The sequence below is a fragment of the Sus scrofa genome, chromosome 15 (genome assembly GCF_000003025.6).
Source record: "Sus scrofa isolate TJ Tabasco breed Duroc chromosome 15, Sscrofa11.1, whole genome shotgun sequence".
NCBI lineage: Eukaryota > Metazoa > Chordata > Mammalia > Artiodactyla > Suidae > Sus > Sus scrofa.
Genome location: NC_010457.5, coordinates 126,869,155 through 126,896,883, shown reverse-complemented (window position 1 = coordinate 126,896,883; position 27,729 = coordinate 126,869,155).

Below are 27,729 nucleotides of genomic sequence, written 5' to 3'. Positions count from 1 at the left end.
ATCTACTAACCCAAACTCTAATTCCATCCCTCTCCCTTCCTTATCCCCCTCTGTAACCACAAGTCTTTTCATTATGAATCTATTTCTGTTTTATAAATAGGTTCATTTGTGCCATATTTTAGATTCTACATATAAGTGATATGGTATTTGTCCTTCTCTTTCTGACTTACTTCACTTAGCATGATAATCTCTGGTGCATCCATGTTGCTGCGAATGGCATTATTTTTCCCTTTTTATGGCTGAGTAGTATTCCATTGCATATATGTACCACATTTTCTTAATCTATTCATCTGTCAATGGACATTTAGTTTGTTTCCATATCTAGGCTATTGTGAATAGTGCTTCAATGAACATAGAGGTGCATGTATCTTTTTGAATTATAATTTTCCCTGGATATATTCCTAGGCATAGGATTAATGGATCATACGATAATTCTGTTTTTAGTTTTCTGAGGAATTCCCATACTGTTTTCTGTAGTGGTTGCACCATCTTACATTCCCACCAACAGTGTAGGAGGGTTCTTTTTTCTCCAAACTTTCTCTAGCATTTGTTATGTGTAGACATTTTAATAATGGCCTTTCTGACTGGTGTGAGGTGATATTTCATTGTAGTTATGATTTGTACTTTTCTAATAATTAGTGATGTTGAGCAGCTTTTCATGTGCCTGCTGGCACATACATATGTTGAACAGCTGCATATAAATCAATGAAATTGGAACACACCCTCACACTATGCACAGAAATATATAAAGCTTTTAATATTCCTCAATTGACTATGCCATTGTCCTCTGGGCACCTTCACTAGAGAACTATTTCAGACCCCTCAAACCTCATGCTAAATGAAGGGCCAATAATCCACGGCGAGAGTCTAAGTGAGAAGTTAGAACTTGCCCCTGGAAACTTAGGACTTTGCAGAGACTGAGAATTAAACACAAAACTGCTTTGAGCTACAAAATCAACAAACTAGACATCTAGAGAAAAAAAGACAAGGATTCAGTGCCCCCAAAACAAAAAGCCTAGATCCAAAGAAGCATTAATGGTCTAAAGAGCTTCAAGTTCACTTATGTGAACCATACTTCATTTTCCCAAACACATCAAGTGATCTCTTCCCTCAATAAAATTCTATCTGAACTTATACACATGGACAATCTTATTTTTATAAAAATCAAAACCACACATAATATATCTATACATAAAACATCAAAAGAGAAGTTTCAGAGTATTACAGTGTTTTGATTATAGCTTTAAAAGATTATTACTTGTTTATCTGCAAGCTAAAAAAGATAGGATACAAGAAAATGTTTTTAATAGATGTAAATTAAATCTTATTTCTTAGGTATGAAATGCAGGGAGATAAGCTTATATAAATCATATAAATCTCTCCCTGTTGCTTTCCCTGATCCCTGTATTCCCATTCTGAATTGTATATTTACAGAAGGAAGACCAGCTCCTACTTAGTCATAGAAACATTTTTTTCTCACCAAATCTCAAACTTTTATCACCATTACATTATACAAGAAGCTCTGAGAATATTCTGTTAATTCTCTATTTCTAAAGAAAGACTAAGGGTCTCAATACTATTTGGCATCAGCTGAGTCATCTCAAAGTACCTTCAGGCAGTTAATTCTAGAGGTTTCTATTCATAAAACCACTGGAGCCATCCTACAGCTGTCCCCGGGAGGTTGCCACGGTAACGCATGAGTATGACCCCACAGATGCAGATGCACGTTTGGTCACATTTACAGAGTCAACAAAAAGGCAGCACGCAACACCCAGCTGCCAATGTATAGAAACATCAACATGTGAGTGCACAGGGGACATCAAAAATGAGCAATAGATACACCCTCACCAACTGTGAGGATAGCCTGGGATTATCTTGAATCCCTTTTTTCTTTCTCAATACCCAAATATCTAAATCTCAGCAATTTCCATATCTAATTACACATCCAATTATATACAAAAGATAGAGTCTTTTAACTCCATCTCTCCATTCCCACCACCTTGTACCAGCCATTGGATCTTTCATCCAGATGCTGCAACAGCCTCTGATCAATGACCTTCTATCCTGCACATTCTACACTCCTCACACAGCTCTCAAAGGAATTTCTTCCTCCAGATACTGACTTCAAAACACCACATTCCTCTAAAAAAAACAGGTGTTCGGGCAGGAAAAATAACAAATATCAAACATTTACACCAAAAATTGAGGAAGTGCTCAAAAAACAATGGAAACATGATAAAAGAACAAATGAGCCAGGTTGAAAGAGCTCCACTGGCCAAATATAGGATAGTTTGAGTTTCAGTCTGAATAACAGCATAGATTATAAACCATTGATAAAACCAGACTCCATGGAATCATACTGAAAATAGGTGAGAAAATACACAAACAAATAAGCATTTTTCAAAAGTAAGAAATAAGGAGAATGACAACTAATGTAAAATGTTTGAAAGAAGTACAAAAATTATGATAATAATTGATTCAGGTAAGGATTATCATTAATACTATTATTGAGTAAAAGTTTAATGGAAAATAGGATATATACAGATTCTCAAAGTATCTCCCAGGAAAAAGAAAAAACAATAACTTTCCAGTGGAGAAATCTAGCAGATATCGCCTCAAACAAACAGTCAAAGTTATCATCACCAATTAATAAGACAAAGTGACATCATAGCTCTCCTAGTATTCTGCAGAGAGAAGGTCATAATTTCTGCATCCTTCCTATAAAAGGACATCGCTTCTCTGGTATTCCTGCCAAAAATGCATTACCTGAATCAAATGAAGTGTCAGACAATTCTGTATTGAAGGGCTTTGAGTTTGCACCTCAACTGGCATGTACCTTTCAAAATGTTGATGTCATAAGGATAAAGGCTGAGGGACCTGTTCCAGAGCAAAGGAAATGAAGGATAGATGGCAACTGAAGCCAGTATATGATCCCGAAATAGCTCTTCCTGAATCCAAAAATGTGATTAATTGCTTTGAATTAGCATTAGAGAAACTGCTGGGGAAATTTAAATATGCTCTGTATATTAGATAATAGCAGCATGTCAGTGCTACATTTATTGAATTTGGTTTAATTGCATCTAGGGTTATGTAAGATAAACTGTTTTACTTTGGAGATACTGAACTATTTAGAGGTAAAGGGTCATGTAATTTATACCTGATATCCAGATAACTTAATAGTAATAACAGTCATATATATGTAAAGAGAGAAATAACAAATGTGATAAATCACAAATCAAAGTTAAAAGCTACACAGAAATGTATTGTACCATTCTTATAAAATCTCATTTGACTTTTTTTCCAGTATAAAAAGTGAAAAAAATTTAAAGTTATCATGTATAATTTTTTCTGAGTGTTTCTCTTCAACCCTTATGATAGTTTCCATTTCTGTTAGAATAAAATAATTTCCTAAAAGACCCTGGCCATCCCTCCAGCCTTATCCAGAGCAAATCTTGTGATCACACTGATTTTCTTTCATTTTTAAGAAAACACCAAGGTTTTTCATGCTCTTCTTCTACTTGAATATCTGGTTTTCTTCCTATCATCATCTATCTATCTATCTATCTATCTATCATCTATATATTTATCCATCATATGTATACCATCTATATATTGATTTATCTATCGTCTGCCTATCATCTATTTACCTATCATCTATCTCTTCTTTTATCTATTTTATAAAGCTCCAGGTTAATGACTTGGAGGAGTTTTCTCTGACTACTCCACCTCCATTCTCCATTTTCTCTGAGTCCCTCGCCTATTTCTTCCATAGCATTTCAAAACTGGTAGTCATCCTCTTTCATCATCTCTTTACTAGCTTGTCAGTCATGTCCATTTCAATTTACTTTTATACTGCAAAATGTCAGGAACCATGATCACCTGTTCTATTCCTACTTTTACTCCAACATCTTCAACAGAGCTGGAGCACCTGAAAGAATGGTGCATCCAAATAACTGGTGAAAGAATGGGAAGGCAAAAGTGTATGACCTCTCACCTATTCCTTTTTTATCATCTCTTTAAAAGCTCAATAGTTGCAAAGGTGACTCTCTCCTCCTCCATTTCTCACTGGATCCTTGCTCTGATGATCCCCAGAAGGCCATCAGGAGGTTTCCTGCTTGACATTGTAGGTTAGCTTAAGAACTACAGGTTCAAGAAGCCAACTTCCTTTAATGCTTGAATTCTCTATACAAAAGTAATTTTTCATCCTCTGGGATTTGAAACTAACCCATCCTGAAATGACTAATTGCAACTTTGAATGGATTTCAGCAGGAAAACTTTCTTTTTCTTTTCTTTTCTTTCTTTCTTTTTCTTTTTTTCTTTTTTTTTTTTTTTTTTTTTTTTTTGTTCCCTTCCTGGGATCTTCTTCTATGTGACAATGTTGCCACTATTTGGAGGTAGTTCTCATGTGTCTAATAAGGTTTCCCTTCTCTGAGTTTCTCTCTTTGGTCTAATGAGAAACATATCTACTTTTGAGAAAATTAAATGCATTTTTTCTGTATTGAAATAATTTTTCAGATGTCTAAATTGGAGGAAAAATGTTTTATCTGTGGCCCTGATCTACATTAAGGCAAATATGAAAAGAATATGATATGATATATGATTCTTCTCTTTTAAGTCTCTTAAATATGCTTTTGCCAAAAGAGCTAACACTGCATTCCCTTTCTGAGGTTTTTTTTTTTTTTTTGAAGATTTTCTCTAGCTAAATTCTCTCTTAAGTTAAGCTCCTTTTTTTTTTCAATTTAGTGTAATGTAAATAACCAGCCATATCTACAAGAAAGACTAACATTTTCAGCACCTACTTTATATTAGCTATGTGTTAATATGTCATTTCTGCCGTCCTATCATACTTATCATTTAAGTATAATTGTCCTCATTTTCCAAATGAAGAAATAGAGGGGTTAAATAATTTGTTCAAAGGCACATGGCTAATAAGTGCTAGAACCTGGATTTTCACCTTCATTGTATATCAAGGTGATTTTAATGAAATAAAGAGGTGGAATGTATTTTTTAAGGTTTTGTTGGAGTATAGTTGATTTACAAGGTTGTGATAATTTCTGCTGTACAACAAAGTGATTCAGTTATACATGTACAAATACCCATTCTCTTTCAGATTGTTTTTCCACAGAGATTATCACAGAATATTGGGTAGAGTTCTCTGTACTACATGGAAGGCCTCTGCTGGCCAATCATTCTTGAGTTGGCAGATTCAACATAGTAAAGATGTCAATTCTTTCAAAATTAATACACAGATTTAGTGTAATTCCCATAAATATCTCAGTAAGTTCTTTTGTAAATATAGACCGGATTATTCCAAAATTTTAAAAATGGAGGGGGGTTAAAGAAAATGAATAGTGTGAATAAATTAAAAAATTTCTCATACTAAAAACTGTGAAATAGGACGGATAAATTACAAACATAAAACACTACTTAATGTAACATAGAAAAGGAGATCTGGAAGTGGTATTTGATTACATACTTTTCCAGTAGTTTGGACAGAGTTGATGTTCGTGAGTAGTATATGAACAAGGGAAGTGATATAATATTTTAGGCGGTAATAAACATTGAAACGAAAGCTATCATCTAATCCTTTCAGTAAGTCAGATCTTTATAATAATAGCATGTCTAATATTGGTCATCAGCCTTTAAAGAGTTTTCAAACAGCTGAAAAGAGTCCAAGAAATACAAACAGAAGTAATGAAATGGGCAAAAAAAAAAAAAAAAAAAAAAAAATCTGGTATAATAAGGCTCTAAAATTACTTGCTAAATGAATACACAAATTAATGAATGAAATTGGCTCTTTACACTGCAACGAAAAAAAATGCTAAAGGCTGACCTGATTACAATTTTCAGGGATCAAACGGATTTGTTCACTGCATCTGTGGGGATTTTAAGAGGCCCTAAAAAAAAAAAAAAAAAAAAAAAGTCCTCTTAAGATTTTAAAAATAAATTTGTTCTCATTAAAATGACAGGAGAGTGAAATAGATGGTCAGGTAAATGGTAGATATTCATAAATGACAAAGAAAAGAATAGAAAATGACTTGTTATAATGATTCAGGCTTTTTGGAGTCAGAATGTATGGGATCTAGATAATTCCCACTATGAGCCCCTCTACCTCTCATATTCTTTAATTCCTGGTACAACTAAACCTGGGATCACAAGGCTAGAAAGAGTCTTAAAGGAACATTTACCCAGGAAGTTTTCATGTCTTTCTATTTTGGTGATTCTGTAAGGATTTGGGTTCTCCTCTCCTACCTCTTCCCAAATTAGATCAACATTTTTATTATTTATTGACTAAAGCAAAAAGGACTAAAATGAGAAGAAACTAAAAAGCACCAGAAAAGTGATTTTTAAAAATTGCTCTAGTCCAAAAAGGAAAAGGAATATAATTAAGAAGAGAGAAAGGAAGACATACTATACAATGAACTCATTTCTTTCCCACTAATCACTTTGGGGGATATGCCTACCCATTCTTGGGACCATCTTACTCAAGGACATTTTGGTTTAATCCATTCTTTCTTAAACAAGTGTATCACTACAGAATTCATGGCACACTACAGAATTCAGTGTATCACTACAGAATTCATGGCACACATTTCTTTTTTCCTTTTTTTTTTTTTTTTTTTTTTTTTTTTTGCTTTTTAGGGCCACACCTGCAGCATACGAAATTTCCCAGGCTAGTGTTGAATTGCAGCTACAGCTGCTGGCCTATGCCACAGTCACAGCAACAGCAGATCTGAGCCCCATCTGCGACCTACACCACAGGTCATGGCAACACCAGATCCTTAACCCACTGAGCAGGACCAAGGATCAAAGCCGCATCCTCATGGATCCTAGTTTTTTGTTACTGCTGAGCCACAATGGGAACTCCCCGCATACATTTCTATGTTCGACAATTATGTAGACATTGTAGAAAGAGCATATTAATATCAATGACAGTAACAAATAGCTTCTGAGTTAGTTGAGGTCCTCTGAAAGGCAGAGTTCAAGGCTGAATCCAACATACAAGAAAATCTTGGGGGAAATACCTGTGAATGAAAAAAGTCTGGGAAAGCATTAGATCGCATTGGATTTCTGATCCCAAATTAAAGAAGAAAGAAGATTGGGTGGGTGCATCTGAGACTGCAGTGCAGTTTTAAGGAAAATTCAGCAAAGCTGTTAAGGAGTCCTTGAGCCCAAATCATCTGTCAAAGGGACCACAGGGTACTCGCCTCCCAGGAGTGGTTCTGCTTAGTGTTCCCACTGCACTCGGTCATTGGCACTTATATGGCAATAGATTTCATAGCCATGAGCCAAAGCCCTAAATCTGTTTCACTCCCTAGAGACTAAGATCTGAGAGGCACATTCCCATGTCCACCAAGGCCATAGCTTCATGTGTCCTAACTCTGGTGCCACTCTGCATTAAGTACTCTGAGATCTCATTGGATCTTCACAAAACTTGTCCAATGTCAATAGCTACGAAATGGCAAAGAATGGATGTCAATCCACACCTCTGACTCACCAACCTCTGCTCTTCACCCATCCCCACCTACCCCTGCTGGACTATTCTACCTCTCTCTGTGCCATACTGCCCTGCTGACACTTTTAAAATACCCAAAGTGAATAATCTAGGCTATAATTTCCAGCTATTTCTGCTTGCTTTTCATTGTGATGGAGAGGAAAAGAACAGTTCAATCTAACCCTTCAAATGCTTCAAAAGTATGCTTTGGACATCTGTTCTCTCTGATGAACAGCACACATGCCCGTAATAGGTTTTGCACAGAACTCGTGACCCCAGCTTGCATTATCGCAATTTAGTTCTATATTTAGTAGCACCTTTCAATCTTTGGTACACACACAATGCTGACTCATTGTTGTTTCAGATGGATCTTATTTCTTCAAGTCTTGAAAACAACCAGCATTTACCCCCTGTCAGTACTTTTCTTTTGAAGTCCTTAAGAGTATTTTATTTCCACCCTTTTCTAACATTACCTCAGTTTCTCATCCTATATTCTTAGTGATTGCTGTTGCTTTATCACTTTCTGTCATCCTGATCGCATTCAGAAATTTTAAATATGAATGTGCTTTGTGTTCTTTTCTCTGAGTTTTCAACTGCAAACAGTGGGTCCAACCACCAAATCTGCAAACAAAACCTCCACCAGTGACTTTCTTTTCCTGACTACACCTGTGATTGATTTCTTCTGGGGTGTGACTTTATCAACTTTCGGTTGAACAGTAATTGGGTGTTCTTAATTTTTTAATTTCAAAAATGATTTTTATTAGGGTATATTGATATATGATCAATCTTTTAAAAGTGCCCTCTGTGAGGCTGGCATACAAAGAAAGGTATGTAAATACGACCATGATATTGAACAGCTTCATCAGCCCCAAAATTGTTGTTAGCCCCTCCCCCGCCATGAGTTCCTAGTCGCCATTTATTTAGCTTTCTCTATCTGCATAGTTTTGGCTGGGCCAGAATCTTAGGTAAATGGAATCACATGATATGCAACCTTTGTGCCTGGCCTCTTTTATTTAGTGTAATTCATATATGTGTATAGCTGGAGATAGTTAAGAAAAGAGAAAATTAGGGGTATGGTATAAAGTTTAATTTTGGTAAACTTATTTTGCTTATTATATAATCCCTATGATTTATTGAAAGCTTATGTCCATATATCATCTATTTCACCCTTTTGACAATCCAACAGTCATAGTATTATTATGCTCATGTCTCAGGTGATAAGACTGAGAATCAGAGTGTTTAAATAGTTTGGTTAATGCAATTCAGATCCAGGACTGTCCAAGTGCAAAGTTCATGCACTTTTTTATTATACTATTGGTTCAATCTTACTTCAGTTTAGAATATGTTCTAAATAACTTAAGTATTTCTTATTTTTAAAGACAAAAAGTATTATCTTCAATCTGTAATAATCATATAGAAACTGCTTTTTGCTACTATAATTATTGCAAAAACTTATAGGTTATAAAAATTTTATTCTATGCTATACAATTTTTTTCCTCTATACTAAATGGCCTAGTATTTTCCATTTCAGTCCAAAAATACTGTTGTTATTGATAGATCTGCTGTCTCTTTACGATATGTCATAAATTGTCCAGAGCGCTTTCACTTGTCTTGTACCTATTTTGATTATATCGGCATGAAAACAGCACATTAAGATATTGCATGCATATATCAAAAAGGTCTAATGCCCCATCATTTCAATGACACAATATATTGGTTTGAATTGCAAAGTAGAATGCTTAAGAAATTCATTGTAAAGAAAACTCATAGGTAGATATCCCATCCAGAAGTTATTTTAGAAATAGTTTGCATAAAATAAATATCGATCATAAAATTCGACATGACTTTTGCATAAGGAAAGAGTTTTAAATTCAGGGGGAAACAAAAAGCAGAAAATCTTTGCACCTTGACAGCAATGGAGTTTAGGCATTCACATAGATTTTCCTTTGTCTTCTTCAACTCACCTCATAATTTCTCATGCAGGATAAGCTTTAAACAAACTGTATCTGTAATCCTCACTCATATTATAACTTAGAGGTTTTTGTTTTTCTCTTTAGAGCCACACTTGTAGCATATGGAAGTTCCCAGGCTAAGGGTCAAATTGGAGCTGCAGCTGCCAGCCACAGCCACAGCCACAGCAATGCCAGCCACACCTGCCACCTACACCATAGCTCAAGGCAATGCTGAATCCTTAATCCACTGAATGAGGTCAGGTATCAAACCTGCATCCTCATAGATACTAGTTGGGTTCTTAACCTGCTAAGCTATGGGGAACTCCCACAGCTTGGAATTTGAAGTTAGAGCTCATCAGTTTAAATCCTAGCTCTGCCTTTATTTGTGTCTTTGTTTTCTCATAACGCATTTTATCTTTTTAAATCCCATCCCCTACCTCAACTTGTTTTCTTTTTCCTCATTTTTATTACTTTGAAAAACTTAATTTTACCACTGGTAGTTTTCTATATACCATTTTGGGACAAGATGAAGTGTAAAAAAATACACATTTACAAGCATATATGCAGCCTGAGTTTTCCTATGTCTCAGTAGCTTTAGGGTATATGGTCTCAGATGAAGAGTTAAAAACAAATTTCAGAGTTTCTGTTGTAGCTCAGTGGAAATGAATCTGACTAATATCCGTGAGGTTGCAGGTTTGATCTCTGGCCTTGCTCAGTGGGTTAAGGTTTTGGTGTTGGTGTGAGCTGTGGTATAGGTCATAGACCTGGCTCAGATCTGGCGTTGCTGTAGCTGTGGCTGTGGCTCTGGCCAGAGGCTACAGCTCTGATTTGACCCCTAGCCCGGGAAACTCCACATGCTGTGGGTGTGGCCCAAGGGAAAAAAAAGACCAAAGGAAACAAACAAAAAAACAACAAATTTCATCAAGTATCGTTCCATTGATAACTTCTAGACCTCTAATTCTCAGGATCTCGTGTTTTGTCCAATAGCTCCATGAATTCTCTACGTAGTCTTACCCAACTTATGGATAAATGTAGCTTGTGGAATTCCCAGATCCATCACACAGTCCATAGAGCCCATTCAGGTCTGTACTCTGCCCCTCCTTTGCCATGGTTCTCTGACACCCAAGAGTTTAACTTCAATCCTCATGATACCTGATACCTGCAAAGGCTTCTGAAAAATAAGAAGTTAAATGGCTCTTACTCCCTATAGACATGAATGTATGAGGTTCTCAATGCTGAATTAATTGGCCCCATCACTGCTATAAAATTAATTTCCCCCTTATATTCATATCATCGTGAATATGGTGATGGGTGGATTGAAATAGGATCAGCTTCTCTTTGACCACAACTACAATTCCCTTCCAACAAGATTTATTACTGAATCCAATTTGCCATGAACCACTTATTCATTGACTTAAAGCAAACTCTCCAGCAGGGAAAGCTTCCATTCTTCATTTTATAGGGTTTCTGTGTGTTCCTGCCCCCACCATTATTTTACTGCTACAATCCTCCAACTTTACAAGACATATCTGCATGTGTCTGTATGCTGATTAAGAACACATATATTTAGAGATTTTGTTTGGTTTTGTGTTTTTCCTCCAGCGATATATCCAGCCATGTAAGTTAACAGATAGAACCAGGTTTTGGAGAGGCGCAGGGGACAGAGGCTTTCTCATCTCCACAAACGACCTGTCATAGTATCTAAATCTCAGCCCCACCCAGAGCTGTTCACAGGAAACGTGGGCTGAGAATTGGTAATGGATAGAAAATGTGGGCATTGCAGCTAACATTAAGTGCTTATTCACTACATCTGACTTTATTTGCTTTGCTTCTAGGAGGCAAAACTACTTCAATGCATAAGGCACGTTTTCTGACTTTTATGGTTTTTTCAGTGATCTTTATTATATTGCCAAGGTCAAGATACTCAAGAGTTGTTTACCAAGTAAACAAAAAGAAAGCTTAAGGAAGAAGGATAAACAGTATTTACATGTAGGACAAATAAAATTATACCTACCTGAAAATCTCACCACTTGTCATGTCTCGTGTCTCGCTTTCTAAGATATGGAAGGAAAACATCAAGATAAATGATTTATTTCTGAGATTCCCTATTTACCAGGAAATATTGGGTCAATTAGAGGAATATAAATAAAACTTCAAAGCTAGGCTTCTAAGGCCTAGAAAAAAAATTGAAAATACATTTTGCCAACAATGACTGACATTGTGATTAAAAAGGTGAAATTGTCTATTACATTAAAACCTCTGCACAATATATTAAGATTTAAAAAACGTAAGTTCTATTTGACTTTAAAAAATGAATCTTATTCTTCTTCCTTTACCAAATGAAACATCATATTTGCTTTGAAATAACATAGTTTTTCTCATTTTAAATTATTCAGGAAGGCAAGCGATTTCCCTGGCATATTTTCATTATGCATGTCCAAATAACTTTGTCTTATAAGAAATGTCATTTTCAAATTAAGAATTATAAAAGATGAAGGGATTTAATATTTCCATCTCAAAACTGGTTTTAACTCGCTGGGTTTTCACATAGACTCTGATATGTTTATATCAAGTTACTTATGCGACCATGATCTCTTTATATAGGTTAATCATATTCCCACTATCACAGTAAATTTCACCTATCTTCAAGAGAATAATAAATATAATGACAACAAGAAAATGTCTTAATATTTTTTAGTCACCATACTTTTGCTAACACTCAGGTGACTTTGGGTCTCAGGTCTTCTAATTGGCCTACAGTAGTATCTGCAGCTGATCTGATTAATTCTCTGTCCTTGCTTGTTCAGATTAATCTACAGAGTTTATGGCCCTATTCGCATCACTAGGTTTGAAATTATAGTGTTATACAGAGAAACCAAGTTATCTTGTTTAGAGGACATCTGCGTGCTTATTGATAATGGCTGCTGGCCCCAGGTATTGCAGCTCAGTGTGAACACTCTCTGTTATTCAATGAGGTCACATATTCTTGGAGGCATCGATTTTTCCTTTTCTGTAGTCCTTCAGGTAACTCCAGTGTTGCAATGATACTTTAGTCTTTTTTAAAGCTAAAATTACACATTTATATTGAAAAAAAGTCAATACTATTGTGAATTATCCAAGATGGTGACATGATTCCTGATGTCGGTAGTTTCTGAAAGGTAGTGATCAGGCGCTCTTGACTAAGTAGTTCTCAGTGCTAGTTAACAAAGAAAGATAAATTTTTTTTACTAAAAGTCTTGGGTAACCTCCTTCCATAGTCTTGTACTCTGAAATGAATGATATATTGGATGCCAAGTCCCTACTCAATGGAAAACTAGATTCTGGTCCTGGGACAGTCTTCATTACTTCTTCAATATTTTTAAGACTTTGAATTATGGTTGTCTAGATTTCTCTTCCTCTTTTTTGTCTGATGATCTTTTGCGCCAAGAGCCTTTTTCATAGAAGAGGCCTCCTCTATCTAAGTGATTTATATTCTTGCCCTGAAGGGAGATACTTACCACTGGTTTCTGCAGAGCAAGCAGAAGTGCTGCTTGTTTTGTGATTGTCCGCCTGATGTTCAATATCCACCATCCATGACTAGAAGATAAGTAAATAAAATTAAGGCCTCTGTGCATTAACTTTTATGCTTAAAGTCTTTATGTTTTTGAGCATTAAATAGGCAATAAAAGAGTTCCCACTGCATCAGCGGTGTCTCTGGAGCACTGGGACACCAATTTGATCCCTGGCCAGACACAGTGGGTTAAGGATCTGGTGTTGCCACAACTGCAGCATAGGTCACAACTGCAACTCAGATATGATTCCTAGCCCAGGAACTTCATATGCCGTCGGGTAGCAACCTCCCCCCCAAAATCAATAGAAACAGAAATAAGTCAATGAAGCAATGTCCTCATATAGGTTTTATTCACAAAAATAATTCATGATTTTAAATTAAACTACAACTATTGTAGGCCTTAAAAATAAATTCTATATGCCCATAAAAATATTGTTTTCCTAAAACTAAGAATTCACATTTATTTTCCATAAAGGTAAAAAAATGAATTTGAGCTATTTTAAAAGAATAATTGACAAAAGGTAATATAACTAAATTAATGCTTTATTTTTATTTCTTTTTGCAGAAAAATATCTAAAAATGACTTTTGCTATTACTTTTATCTAAGCTATTAAACGTTATATTTTCTGGAGTTACTGTCATGGCACAGAGGAAACGAATCCAACTAGGAACCATGAGGTTGCAGTTTTGATCCCTGGCCTCGCTTAGTAGTTAAGGATCTGGCATTGCTGTCAGCTGTGGTGTAGGTCACAGACATGGCTCAGATCTGGAGTTGCTGTGGCTGTGGCATAGGCCAGCAGCTGTAGCTCTAATTAGACCCCTAGCCTGGGAACCTCCATATGCTGTGGGTGCAGCCCCAAAGAAGTAAAACAAAAGAAATTATAGTTTCCAAAATAATGTTCACATACTTAAGAACATATTTAAAATATTACAACCTTTGACTGAGAATCAATTTTCAGGATCCAGGATAGCCATGTTTTGAGCTATAAATTCTTCATTTTCATTGTCATTCCTTATACATGATGCTGTGAGTAAACAAGGGATGATTATAGAAAAAGAAAATTTATTTTTGCAGGAAGCATAACCCTCCCAGACTTTAGACAATACTACAAAGCTACGGTGATCAAAACAGCATGATATTGGCACAAAAAGATATATATAGATATATAGATCAATAGATATATAGATCAATAGAACAGAATATAAAGCCCAAAATTAAACCCACACACACCTATGTTCAGTTAATCTTCAACAAAGTAAGCAAGAATTTATAATGTAGAAAAGGGCTTAATCTCCAAAATAGATAAATAGCTGATATGACGCAACAATAGTAATACAAACAACCAAATTAAAAAAAGGGCCAAAAATATAAATGGACATTTCTCTAAAGCAGACCTACAGATAGCCAACAGGAACATGAAACATTGCTAATTATTATAAAAATGAAAATCCAAACTGCAATGAGGTACCATTTTACACTGATCAGAATGGTCATCATTGAAAAGTCTACAAATAACAAAGGAGAGATGTGGAGAAAAAGGAACCTTTGTGTACTGTTGGTGACAATGTAAATTAGTTCTCCCCTAGGGAGAACAGTATGAAAGTTCCTCAAAAAATTAAAAGTAGAGTTCCCATAAGATCTACCTATCCCACTCCTGGGCATATATCCAGACAAAACTATAATTCTAAAGGCACCCCTCTGTTCATAGAGACACTCTCCACAATAGCCAAGACATAGAAACAACCTAATGTTCATCTACAGAGGAATGGATAAAGAAGATGTGATATGTATGTAAATGGAATACTACTCAGCCATAAAAAAGAATGAAATACCATTTGCAGCAACATAGATTGACCTAGTGATTATCAGACTAAATGAAATAAGTCATAAAGACAAATGCCATATGGTATCACATATATGTGGAATCTAAAATATGACACAAATGAACTTATCTGAAAAGCAGAAACAGACCTACAGGATAGAGAACAGACTTGTGGTTGCCAAGCAGGGGTGGGGATGGGGTCTTGTGGGGAGGGATATATTGGGTGTTTGGGATTAGCAGATGCAAACTACTATATTTAGAATGGATAAAGGACAAGGTCCTACTGTAGAGCACCAGGAACTATACTCAATATCCTGTAATGAACCATAAGGAAAAGAGTCACTTTGCTGTACACGAGAAACTAATGCAATACTGTAAATCAACTACACTTCAATAAAAAATAAATTTAAATTAATTAATCTTGAATGTATATATATGTATATATTTGTGTAAGATTTATTCATGATGCTACTTGTTGAAGAATGTAAGGGCTGGGCAATAAGAATTTTCATTTAAACAGTATTCAGCATTTGAATATTAACTTATGCATTTTAATATTTACCTTATTAGCCTATATACTAGAAACTAAAGATTTTAGACAGATTGCCTGCCTAGGGATACAACATGCTTACCAAATATCAAAATACAAGGTGAGGAGTTCCCATCATAGCACAGAGGAAATGAATCTGACTAGGAACTGTGAGGTTGAGGGTTCGATCCCTGGCCTCATTCAGTGGGTTAAGGATCTGGCATTGCCGTGAGCTCTGGTGTAGGTCACAGACATGGCTCAGATCTGGTGTTGCTGTGGCTGTGGTGTAGGTGACAGCTATAGCTCCAATTAGACCCCTAGCCTTGGGAACTTCCATATGCCCTGTGCAGTGAGGCCCTAAAAAGACAAAAGACATACACACAAAAATACCAGGTGAATAATGATGTAAAGATCTATGCTAAAAGCAATATGGAAATAATGGATAGAGCCATGCATAGTTCAAAGGACAGACTTCATAGAGAAAGAGGATCTTGAGTTGACTTTTTTAAGTAAATTTTGTTTTTTTTAAATAATAACAATAATCAAATCTCATGACAAAATTGGAAAAAATAAAAATTCAGGAAGATAAGAAAATAAAATTGTTAATAATTTTATGTATTTCATCCTCTATTTTAAACACAAAAGGTCTTTATTTTATACAGCAAAATTTATAACATATGCAAAATGTTTTAAAATAAAACTGGACCAGGGAGTTCCCATTGTGGCACAGCGGAAAAAAATCTGATTAGGATCCATGAGGTTGCAGGTTAGATCCCTGGCCTCACTCAGCGAGTTAGGGATCCAGCACTAACATGAGCTATGGTTTTGGTTGCAGATGCTGCTTGGATTTGATGTTTATGTGGCTGTGGGGTGGGCTGGAGGCTATAGCTCCGATTTGACTCCTAGCCTGGGAACCTCCATAGGCTGCGGATGAGGCCCTAAAAAGACAAATAATAAATAAATAAATATAAAACTGGGCCAAAAGTAAGTTTTCATCTTGTTATATGATTTTATAAATATCATTTTTTGAGAAACTTTTTTATCAAAGACAAATTCATATAGATCATAAAAAATGCCTCAAAACATATTTGTAAAATTAAAATCATCTAAGTCTTTTCAGTGTTACAATGATCTATTCCGTTTGGAGTTTTCTTCTATATATAATATGGCCTGGTTTACCATAATTTATATAAAATCCTCCCATAATAGTTGATTTCTCAATATTTTTTCTCTATTTTTAAATTTTTTATTGAAATATAGTTGACTTACAATATTGGATTTGTTTCAGGTGTACAGCAAAGTCATTTGGTAATACATATGTACATGTATGTATATATATCTTTTTTCTATTCTTTTCCATTATAGATTATTACAGGATATTGAATAAAGTTCCCTGTACTATACAGTAAACACTTGTTGTTTATCTTTTTGTATATGGTAGTGTGCATCTGTTAATCCCTCACTCCCAATTTATCATTCCCCCCTTCCCCTTTGATAATCTTAAGTTTGTTTTCTATGTCTGTAAGTCTGTTTCTGTTTTTCAAGTAAATTCATTTGTATTATTTTTTAGATTCCAGATATAAGTGATATCATATAATATTTGTCTTTGACTTACATCTCTATGTCCATCGATGTCACTGCATGTGGCATTAGTTCATTCTTTTTTATAGCCGAGTAATATTCCATTGTATACTAGACACACCACATCTTCTTAATCCATTCATGGGTTGATTGACACTTAGGTTGCTTCTATGTCTTGGCTATTGTAAACATTGCCTCTAGGAACACTGGGGTGCATGTATCTTTTCAAATTAGCACTTTCATCTTTTCCAGATAATTGGTTATTTCAAATAATTAAGCGAGGAAGGTTTTTGTTTAGAATTATTTTTCACACTTGGGATAATTTCTCAGGAATATATTCTAAAATGTAGAAATACTGGGCCACAGGTAAACTAGCCCACACAGGACAAATAGAACTATGAGTAGGATGAGGGCTAGAGATGAGAATAGGAATGCACACATCCCAGAGACAGGAAACAGCATGCCCAAATGATGGAGGTGCTGGACTCTTACTCCCAAAGAATATTTATTGGGCTAGTGAACAGCTCTGTCTTTGGTTGAAGCTCTCAGAATGAGACCTTTTTCAGCATCTAAAGTTGTTTCATTCTGTACAGGTGTCTAAGATCATATTAGAAGTGTTGGGAACGGCTGCACCTTGTAGAGAAAATAGCACTGTAATTGCTGATAGCTATTAGTAATCCAGGCCACTGAAAATGACCTATAAGAACAGCTGCAGGAATATGAATACATACAAGAGTTCTCCTGATTATACAAGGCAAGAATTTTCTCCACGGCCTCAAATAATGATGAATAGTCAGATTGTCTAATTAAGGTCACCAAAAATAATATAGTCTCTAAGGTCTTGCTAACTCTAAAATTCTGTGTGGCAATAATATCATTTAATGGTTCCCCCACTATAATTCTGCTGGACACCTGGCTAGTATAATTACTTCCACCTCAAATTCTTTTGTGAAATGAGGTTTGGTACATAGAAATAGCTAGATAAATGAAAGAGAGAGAGGGATAGAGGGCAAAAGAGAGAGAGAGACAACCCAATGAGCAGATGGGGTTTTTAAAATATTCCTTATGATGCATGTCTTCTAAAGAAAAGGGAAATTATTAGAACAACTGATTCAGAGCACCAGTATAAAAATGCTAAAGTCATGCCATTTTTCTGTTCCTTCAATTTTTATGTGGATTGTATCTTCCAAGAGGCCTACAGCTGTGATAAAGAATCCACTCAATATTTTTGATGAAGTTCACATTTCATTTGCTAAATGGAACACTGGGGAATAGGGACTACATTGAAGCAAACAGTACTCTGTTACCCTGTAGACCATTCTTGCCAATTACCCCAGCACAGATTTGTATTAAGGAGTTTAATGAACAGAAGTGGCTATATATAGCAGATAGTTGTCAGGGAGTACAGACTTGGTATGGATGCTGAGCATTACCAGGCAGCCTCAATCCTTAAATGCCCTCAAAGGAACCCCGCCGTTCAAGTTTCTCCCTTTCCAAGATTTCCTGCAATTCCAGTAAACAGACCAATTAAGACTTCTGAAATCCATTCTCTCAGAGTGTTCTGATAGACTGGTTTCCATAGAAATAGGGTGACAATTTACCCTGACCAACACAAGTCACTTGTCCCAGAATAATTATTACTAGTGCCCAATTTCACTAAAAAAAAAAATTGGATGATAAATTATAAGTCACTGTGCATTTAAAAGATCCTCAAAATAGTTAGGGAGGAAGTTCTGCAAGATGATAGACTGAGAAATGTGGGAACCCCTCCTATTCACTCTCTATAGAGAAATGCTATATAGAGAAATGCTTAGTAAAATGTATTTAAAGAATTAAAAGGCATAGCTGAGCTCAAAGTAAGCAAGGAAAATATTCAAGTGCCAAAAAGAGAAAAGAAAACCCACAGCCTTAAATGTAAGTGAGTAAAATCATGACTGGCTCCCAATGTCCTGAAATTTGATATAAACACGAGAATTGATGTTTTGATGTCTGCCATGAGATGGGGTTTGATATCAAAAATCCAGGATGGGACTTCTTTCACCAAAATGAAACCTGGAAAAAATGTTGACTTGCCCATAAATGGTTGTTGGAAAATTTCTGCTAGCCGATGCAGTTCTTTGGCCAGGGCATGTGTGGAAACACAGTGTGACACAGTGTTTTTAGGATAAAGGCATTTGTACCACATGTGCAATGCTCATATGGAACAGAAACCCTAGGACATAAAGCTAAAAACTTGTTTGTATCTGATGACTTCAAGCATCCAGACAGAAGTAACACTGAAATTGCCCCCATCAGGAGATAACACAGCCCAAAAGACACCTTCAGAGAATTTTCTCTGAAACTAAGAGAAACTAAGGTCAGAGACAAATGTCACAAAATTCGAGAAATATTTGAAGACTCAACAAAAAAGACAATTGAACTGAGAAACTCAAATGAGGAATTTGAAACGATCTTTATAAGTATATGCAAACTGTTCAGAGGGATAAAGTAAAGCCAAACACAAAACAGAGGTGAGTATAATAAAGACAACAATCAATTTTGAGAAGGAAAAAGTATGACTCCTAGAAATTCAACCAAAGTTGTGGAAAATTTCAATAAGAGGATTAGAATTTTGATTAGACATGGCTGAAGAGATAATTAATAAATTGGAGGCAAACAGTAAAAATTTCTCTTTCCCATGGAACTTTAAAAAGTGTGGAAGTAACACAGGATTCAGATGTGAATTTGAATAAAACAGATGTGAATTTGAATCTTGACTTTGCTGCTCATTATCTTTGACTTTGGGGAAATCACTTGATCTACATACATTTCAGTCTCCCCTTTCACGGATTTAAAATAATAATATATATACTATACTGTTTTTATAAAGATTAAGTGAAATATGTGTAAACCATACAATGCATTGCTGGCACATACCAGCTACACAAAAAGTTTTGTTTTGTTTTGTTTTGCTTTCTTTCTCTCTTGTTTATTTAACGAACCGTTTGCTTGACTCTTTTCTGAATACCGAAAAATAGAATATTTACAATACAATGAGCTTTTACCATGCACACTTTTTTTACATTCATTATCCAATAATAATTAAACCCTACAACTTTGTATGATAGATGATTCCAGATTATAGAATAAAAAAATGAGACAGACAAAATAATGTGTAGATAACAGAGACAGATATTTGACACAGGACTATTATTTATTAAACCTTACTTTATTAACCCCAGCTTTCTTTACATTTATCTTTCAGGAACCAACAAAAACTATCAATCAATCAATCAATCAATCAATTCTTTTCCTTTTGTATAGCCTGGGCAGAGAGAGAGTCCCAAGATGCTTCTAGCAGTATTCAGAGGCTCTAAAATAGGTTAGTGCTTAGGAATAAATCTCATTAAATCCACCAGTTTTCCCATGTTACATTGCTAAATTTTCTTGTATCCTTTTAGAGACATGTAAGTTGAGATATAAATGTTAAGGGAGAACTTTAATTAAAGGTAGGTTTCTTCTTTATTACAAAGAATAAAGTAATACGTTGGATATACAGCTTGATTATATCTGTTTCATAGTTCTTTTTATATGTGTGATGAGAGGTCATGTTATATTTTATGTTCAAAAAAACATCATTTTACAGAATAAAGTGAAGTAGTACTTCATCATATTGCTATTTTAAAAATATTTTAAAAATAGGGATTTGATTCTTTAAAAAATGAATCCCTAAGCACAACAGTCTTTATGTAGCAATTTCTAGGGAAGAGAAGAAGACATTTTTAACTCAATTTTTGAAAATGTGAGAGAAACATAAGATAATAGAATGTGCTCCATGAGAAAGTAAAAAGCTGTCTTCTTACGCCCAAAGTCCCTCACAGTGCTTGTTACATGACAGATTTTTTATTAGTAGTTTCAATAAATAGTTGTTAAATTATCTCAAAGGAAGATTTTGTTTAATTTGATTGATGGAGTTGTGAATAAGATTCTTCACAAAATATTCAAAAATGACATATAACTTTTCTAATTTTCATATTACTTCATAGTAATATTAGGAAATATATTATATTTACATTATATATAGATCTAATATGTAAAATTGTCAATTCATTTTGCCATGAGTGATTGTTTGGAATGATTTATAAACGTAATCTTAATTTCAATAGTAATATTGTATCTACTATTCATGGCCTTTGAAGGGAGTGCTAGATTGAGAACTTCAGATGAATGAGAAAATGACTTTTTAACTCTAATAATTAATTACAGTTAACTGTCCTACCATGCGCATACTCAAGATTTGTTTATAATTTTTTATGGAGGGTGGAGTTTACCCTGACACAAGTATAAAACCTCATCTCAAACCAGAAAATATAACCATTTGGTGTAGCAGTTTTGCTTCTGCTTCTGGATATTAGCTTTTATGATTCATTTATTTCATTGATGAATAAGTATTTAATGAGTGTCAACTATATGTGTGGCACTGAGTCAGTCAGTGTAGAAATGTACCTACAACAAGACCTGGTCCCCATTTTTATAGGTTTACTGTTGATTGTGAGACGAATCAGAAAATAAGTAATTACAATAGAATGTGCGCAATACTACAACACCATTAGGGGTTAGCACAGAAGTCTATGGAGTGCAAGAGGAACAAAACCCACGAAGACATCCTAAAAGAAGTGACATTTAAACCTAGGACAGCTGGGAAATAAATAATGGGAACGGAAGAGAGTAAAAATGTGCCAGGGGAAGGAAGCTGCTTGTATTTTTAAAAAGGAGCAAAAGACGCATACAAGTGGAAGTGCAATTATGGCTGGGGTACAGATTTGAAGGAATCTCAAGAGGGCAGCACTGGCCATGCTGGGAAAAGCCTTTGCATGACACTACCAAGAATTTAACCATTATAATCTCAGGGCAACTAGGAAACTAAATCTATTAGGTGGATGTGATGGTTAGTTTTATGTATCAAAGTGGCTGGTCTACTGAGCCCTGTTATTCAATCAAACACTAATCTAGGTATTCCTGTGAATGGGGGTTTTGTCAACGTGATTGAACTCTATAATCATTTTATTTTAAGTAAGAAAGATTAGCCCAGGTAATCAAGGTGAGGCAGCTTCATTCAGTTGAAAAGCCTTAGGAGCAGAACTGAGGTTTCTCCAAATAAAGAAGTTCTGCCTGTGGACAGGAGCTTCCACAGGTGCCGCATGGGTTTATTGCAAAGACAGGAGGAAGTAAGAAAGAACAGAAAGCAATTTAGCTATCGAGAGGCTCATAGAGAGTTAGAATGGCTTTCAGTACCAATGTAACTCAGGCACACTAATTTTCCTAAAATACCTTCCCTCCATAGCAGGCATCGCCAGCTGCCCGTTCTAGATTTCTGCCATATGATGACCCAGTCACTGTCTTTGGATTCTGATATTAATGACTGCCTCTCCTATTAAACTCTTCCAGGGAACATCACCAGTCAAGGTAATCATCTTTCAGGGAAGCTAATCCCATCGTGTCTGCCCTCCTTACCCCAGCCCCTCTTATGCTGCAGCCAGAAGAGGGAATCAGACCTGGATGGTCATATTTGAGAACAAAGCTTGGGCCACACTTTCTGACTGAAAGTTTTAAAGAAGAAATAGATTAGCTTAATTTGGCACGATCCGATCCGTCATCTTCCTTGATGCATGGGGCTGATAACATAGCCCAGTCAGCTCTCACTTGCTCTCTGTCTCTTAACTTCCTCTTCTGGCTTTTTTCCTTTGCTCTGCATGAATGGCAAGAGGTCTTGAATTGCTCAAATCCAAGATTTTTTTCTTCTATGCCACTTCTGAAGGCCTGCTCCTCTTCCATGTGGCCACTGTGCCCTGGGCTATTGGATTAACTTGTGAAGGTCTGGATTCCATTAGATGGTCATATGTCCACTTTGAGAGTGGACTGACCTTAATTATCACTGCAGAGTTAGAACAAAGTCCATAACACAATGATGGAAATGGCTTCTTGCGCATGTGCTTCTTGTGTATTATAACTTATAATTCATCAATTTGATTAATAAAATTATTAAAACCAAATGCTGGTGGCTTTGCCTCAACTTACTAGTGTGCTACATCTTTCCACCTAAATTCCCTCCTTAAAGTATCTTCTATCCCACTTGAAAGAATGGATTGTTTCAGCAGATTTTAGAGTGCCATAAACCTTTCTCTAGTATATCTGTGTGCTTAATCATCTACCTATTACAGGAAAAAAATTAAGATTAAAAGAGGAAAATATTACTACCCAGGTGGTGTGCTCAAGATGGTTCCTATAGGTTTGGGAGAGTTGAATGTCAAATTTCAGGAACTTTGCCAACTGGATGTTAACACAGTTATTATTCAAAATTAAAATTACATGTGTTTAAAATGATATATTAAAAGCAAAAACAATAAATACCCCCCAAATCTCATTTTACTGGTTATTTGGGAACATTCTACTGACATCTATGCTCTTGAGGTTATTTATAGCTATTGTATGTATACCATGGAAATAGACCACATTACTGGTGTGCATCCCAGTCAAATCAGTCACAGCCAGTGGTTCTCACACTAATATGCATTAAAAGTAACTGAAGAGGAGTTTCCAGATAATTATCTCTGTTCAACCTCCCCCAACCCCCGGCACAGTGGGTTAAGGATCCAGCATTGCTGCAGCTGTAGGGTAGGTTGCTGCTTTGGCTCGGATTTAATCCCTGGCTTCAGAACTTCCATATGCCACAAGTATGGATGAAAAAGAAAAAAGAAAGTACATGAAGAGTTTGGTTTTGTTTTTTAACACATGGATTGCTGAGTATCACAATCAGTGATTTGAAAGAAGACTTGAGAATTTGCACTTTTAATAAGTTCCCAGGTGTTGCTGATGTTGCTTCTGAGATGGCCCTTTGAGAACTACAAGTTTACCTAAAAAGCCCTTTAGATAATCCTTATTGTCTCAATTTAAAGATGAATAAACATATTTAGAGAGTTCAGGTAACACATTTATTTACACCTAAGAAATACATGCAATTACTTAAGTTTCCAACATATATTTCCAGGAGATTCCTCAAAAAATTAAAAATAGAACTACCACATGATCCTACAATTACACTTCTGGGTGTTTTTTCTTTCTTTCTTTTCTTTTTTTTTTTTCTTTCACTTTTTAGGGCTGCATCTACAGTATATGGAAGTTCCTACACTAGGGATCGAATCAGAGCTATAGCTCTCGGCCTAAACCACAGCCACAGCAACGCCAGGTCCAAGCCGAGTCTGCGACTTACACCACAGTTTGCAGCAATGTCAGATCCTTAACCCACTGAGCAAGGCCAGGGATCAAACCCACATCCTCACGGATATTAGTTGGGTTTTTTACTACCGAGCTACAATGGAAACTCCCTGGGTATTTTTTCAAAGAAAATAAAAACACTAATTCAAAAAGATATCCACATTCCTACGTTCATTGCAGCAATATGTGCAATAGCCAAGATACAGGAAAAACCTAAGTGTTCATTGATGGATGAATGGATAAAAAATTGTGGCATATATACACAATGGAATATTATTCAGCCATAAAAAGGAGTAAAATTCTGCCCCTTTGCAACAAAATAAAAGGATATCAAGGCCAGTATGTTATGTGAAATAAGTCAGAAAAGGAAAAATATGATCTCTCTTACATGGGGACTCCCTCTCTCTCTGTCTCTTAAGATCTAAGAGACAGGAAAACAAACAATAAACACTTAGAAAAAAATACAAACAAACAAACAAAATTAAGATCGAACAAAATTAAGCACAGGTTGGTGGATGCCATATGTAGGGGACTGTAGGGGTGGAAGAAATGAGTGAATGTTGGGGGGTGGGGGCTTTTTAGTTTTTAATAAATGAAAAGAAGAGAAGAAGCAATAATGCATTTAGAAATATAATAATTTAGCAGTGAAAAATCCAAAGGTGAGTGGCAGAAGGTCTGACACCAGTGTTGGGATTTACTGAGTCATAGACACTGTCTTTCTTCCAGATGATCTTCTCAGATCCCTAGTGAAAGAGAATTCATTACACCTGGTGATTTTGTAAATAAATCTGTCTTATTGTATTAACGAAAGAGGAAAAAAGAAAATTAGAGCTTAAGGTCCTAAACATATGTATTTTTATTTATTCTTATATCTAGCAAGTCAGAGGTAGAAGGGGCATTATTTGAATTCCCATAGTTTCCAGATGAGATCTATGTCTTTCTTTCTCCTTAATTAGCTGTTATTTCTTGATAGAGCAGCTATAGTATCAGAGGAACATCTTGATGTATCAATGCCGTGATTCTCAAAGTCAAACAAATTATTTTTAAAAATGTGTTTTCATACCACAGCTGATTCTTGACCACAATAATATTCTGACATATAAAGCTGGGGTTATAGCAAATCATCCAGACAATAGTAAAACATCAGTGTGACATTTTGATGACATAGATGCACAGTTCATATGCTTATTTGTAAATAACTAAAGTTCTGAGACATTCAATCTGTCACTTATTGGGCCATCCCTCTATGTTTAATATTTTATACTTGTCGTAAGAGTCCTGAAATTCTGTTATGTCTCTCATTTATGAGGAAACTGAGGCTCATAGATATTCATGATGGCTCAAAACATTTGTTATAAGATTACTATCTAAAGATTAAAAACATTTTTACATTGACTTGTCATGAAGTCAGACTTATTTTTATCACAAAATACTTCAAGGCCAAATACAGAATTATATACATGACTAATAATTCAGAAGGACTTCCATTTTTTTTCTTGGGTCAGTGCCAGCTTTTAAACAGGTGCCACAGGCCTTCTAATCTTCCTCCATGATATCACCATGTAATTTTTCAGCTCCTTTTCCTTTTTTACATGTTTGTGAATTCTTTTCTCACAATCAGGCTGACAGTGATTTTCCAGCAGCACTCAACAATGAAGCCTCAGCACAATCAAGCGTTATTTAAATTCCTGGAAGAAAAAACATGTGGTATAGAATTCAAGTTTCCCTCTACCACTCAAGCTAGTAATATCTCAGCCTTCATTCAGATTCCAGATATCAAAGACCAAAAATGTGAGATGGTTTTCTTTTTAAAGGGACAGGCTTAAATGGACAAGCCACAGAGACTGCAAGAAAAATGAACACAAATGCTAAAGTGAAGGCTTTGTTTGTCCCATATATTCCTATTCCAATCGGAACAATATGAAATGGAGTGCAGGCATGTACTCAGGACCACAGCAGGCACAGAACAAGCTGATGACACTGTTGCCTGGGAAGTCACAAGCTCATGACTCCAAGGTGACCAAGATTTCTACTTCTCAGTCAGTTGGATTTCTTTGTTACTGTGGATATGTGTCTGAATTTTTTTTTTCTTTTTTTTTTTGATTATGTATGTTAGTCTTTGTTTTGACGGCTTAGTGTGGAGATGTTAGGACGAGGTATTTTGGGTACTGACTAGTTACTGGGGGACGTGTCTAGGGACCATCTGTATCAGAGGTTGGACTCCTCCAATCTCAGAGAAAGCACTGGAGTGTGAACATGCTAACAATGACTTAATCATGCCTATGTAAGGAAGCCTCCATAAAAATCCAAAAAGCAATTTCTTCTAAGAAATTCCAGGTTGGTGACCACGTGGAGATTTGGAGTAAGTGATGCAGCTGGAAAGAACATGGCAGCTCCTTGACCTTTCCCCACACTTTGCCCTGTGCCTTCCACCTGGCATTTCCTGAGTTACATCCATTTATAATAAACTGGCTTTTTGTTTCATTGACCTTTTCTATTATTTTCTTCATTTATAGTTGATTTAGGTATAAGGTTCGGCTGTTTATTTGAGATTTTTCTTGTTTCCTGGGGTAGGCTTGTATTACTATAAACTTCCCTCTTAGAACTGCCTTTGCTACATCCCATCGGTTTTGGATAATTTTCTCTTCATTGTCATTTCTCTCTAGGTATTTTTTTATTTCCTCTCTGATTTCTTTGGTGATCCATTGGTTAGCATATTGTTTAGTCTCCCAGGGTTTGTGTTTTTTGCAGGTTTTTTTCTTGTCATGATTCTAGTCTTATGTGATTGATTTTTTTTTTTTTTTTTTTTTTCCTAAATTTTACTGGGTGGCTATGCATTTGTTGTGCCTCAAATATGTGATCTTCCCTGAGCAGGAATTGTTCCATGTGTGTCACTTGGAGAAATAATGTCTGTTATGTGTTTCTTGCTTTTTGGGATGGAATGATCTATAAATATGTGATAACCTGGTGAACTAGTAAATAAAATATTTCTCTAAGTTGTGTGACCCACCCTAGTAAATTAATCAAACATGAGGAGGGGGTTGGGGGAACTTCTGATTTATAGCAAGTTGGTCAGAAGCAGGTAACAACCTGGACTTGTGATTGGCATCTGAGGTGGGGAAGAGGCAGTCTTGTGAGACTGAGCCCTTAACCCTTGGGATCTGATGCTACCTACAAGTTTATAGCATCAGAAATGATTTGAATTGGAGGACACTCCGCTAGTGTCCAAGAGTTGCTTGGTGGTGTATGGGAAACCTCCCTCCCATTATGACTGAGTGCAAATTATTCATTGGTGGCAGAATCTTAAAAGGGAAAAATCCATTGTATATGCATAGAGAAGAGGAAGTTATCAAACCAGCCAATGGGAAAAGATCCTCAGAATGGACTGCAGAGACATTTCAACTAGTTTTCAAAATAAACTAGAATTTTACTGAGCAGAGAAGCAAGACCATTTCATTCTCAAGAAATGAGAAAAAAACTGGGGCATGGAGGGGGGGGGGGGGGGGGAGGGGGGGGGGGGGGGGGGGAAGGACAATAGAACCATA